The sequence below is a fragment of the Henckelia pumila genome, unplaced genomic scaffold, assembly GCF_033568475.1.
Source record: "Henckelia pumila isolate YLH828 unplaced genomic scaffold, ASM3356847v2 CTG_466, whole genome shotgun sequence".
Classification (NCBI taxonomy): Eukaryota; Viridiplantae; Streptophyta; class Magnoliopsida; order Lamiales; family Gesneriaceae; genus Henckelia; species Henckelia pumila.
In genome coordinates this window covers 927253-929327 of record NW_027331833.1, presented here as the reverse complement: position 1 = coordinate 929327, position 2075 = coordinate 927253, and the positions used below count along the sequence as shown (strand labels likewise).

Genomic DNA, 2075 nt, shown 5'->3' with positions numbered 1-2075 from the left:
GAAAACCCTAGCTGTTTTCTCTCTAGTGGCCGCTGCCCCTCTCCTCTCTCTGCTCGAAAATTCCAGCCTGTGAATTTCGAATTTGCAGTCTAGTTTAACGGATCAAATTCGTTAATTCTCTTTGTAGAAACTTCTGATAGATTTTCTAGTGTAATCTATCAGAGGGATTAAACTTCTGTTCGTGGACCTGATTGAAGAATTGTTCGTCCATCAGTTCCTGGGATATACAACAAGAGCAGAGTAATCTGTTGGTGTCCATAATCTCGTTTCGAGATTTCAAGGTAAAAATTTAATTGTTATTTAATTTTTACACGCACAATTTAATCGTAAAGTTTTGATACCCATGATATGGAATCTTTCCATATAAAATTTTAAAACTTCCGCTGCATCGGGTATCAATTCTGATTGATCTGAACACAGTTTTACAACACATTATTGATGGAAATATTCTAAAATTTAATTACACCTTTGTGGCCATTACAGAAGGTGCTCCTCAAATGATCGAAAAATCCAAAATCATAATGGACTGTCGAAGACAAAAAAAAAGCAAATTTTTATAATGTTATAAATGACATCTTATACAAAACTCTGGAGAAAAAAAATATTTAGCAAGATCAAAACATATAATATTGAAAAGGGGATATGGAAAAATCTCACACAACGATGTGAGGGAAATAATCAAACCAAAGAAAACAAACTGGTAGTGACATACAAAAATTTGATAGCAACAAGATAAAACAAGGAGATCACAATGAATGAATTTGATGAAATCAGTACTACAAGAAAAAAAGCTAAAAACAACGGTTTTTTACCATTGTCGTAGAGGGTTTAAAACTGTTGTTGAAGGCCCTGTTGTTAAAACAACTACACGAATATTTGGGCACGTTTCTACGCTCCGAATGCCTCATACGACGAAACTCCCCTTGCTAGTATACTTCCATGGGGGTGGATTTTGTGTTGGCTCTGCTTCTTGGAGTTGTTACCATGAATTCCTAGCAAACTTAGCCTCGAAAGCCGGTTGCGTCATTGTATCGGTCAACTACCGGCTCGCACCCGAAAACCCTCTTCGGGCAGCCTACGAGGATGGTGTCAAGGCCCTTGTTTGGTTGAGGCAACAATCTTCGCTAGGAATAAGAATGAGTGGTGGACTGATCATTGTAACATGAGTAACATTTTCTTGGGTGGTGATAGTGCCGGTGCAAATATAGCCTTCCATGTGTCCATAAGGCTAGCTCGGCAAATCGATATCAAGGGGCTGATCCTAATACAACCTTTCTTTGGAGGAGAATCGAGGACTCATTCTGAAAAGTACATGGCCCAGCCACCACGCTCCGCCCTCACGCTGGCGGCATGGGATGCTTACTGGCGGCTATCGCTATCGCTTCCACCCGGGGAGAAACGTGACCATCCATGGTGTAACCCGATGGCTAAAACGGCTCCTAATTACTTGGAGGAGTTGAGAGATTTGTCTGTTTTGGTTTGCATATCAGAAATGGATATACTGTAAGACAGGACTTGGAGTTGTGTGTTAAATTGGGTCACAAAGTGGAGCAAATAGTGTATACAGGTGTTGGCCACGCATTTCAGATCCTTAACAAGTCCACTTTGGCCCAAACTCGTGTTCATGAACTAACAAGTCATATCAAGAACTTTGTACATAGGTGAATAATGAAACTTATTTCATTTTGTCTATGTTTTTTAGGCTTGTTATTAATGTCTAATTTAACAGCATATTTTAATTGTTCGAGTCCGGCCCATTTTTTTTATCAGGAGATATTTAATTTATTTTGTTAATGGCACGTTTTCTATCATATATTATACAAAATAGAGCCCCTATACAGTCCCTTAATAAATAGTAGTTGATCGATAACAACAATTAATCAAATATATTCTCATAACTCTCATAACAAATTAATATATTGTTTCACTGCATGAATAATTAATCTACGGTTAAAAATTGAGTATGTCCCTTATAAGACGCTCTTACAGATATATATTGATGAGACAGACGACCGACCCATATATCTACAATATAAAAAATAATATTTTTCATGAGTCGATGTAATAGGAGATCG

At 37.6% G+C, this 2075-nt stretch overlaps 1 pseudogene; it reads left to right on the top strand.

Annotated features, from left to right (window-relative positions):
- Positions 1-862: 862 nt before the first annotated feature.
- On the top strand, positions 863-1665 carry LOC140872484 (probable carboxylesterase 17; annotated as a pseudogene).
- Positions 1666-2075: the final 410 nt, after the last annotated feature.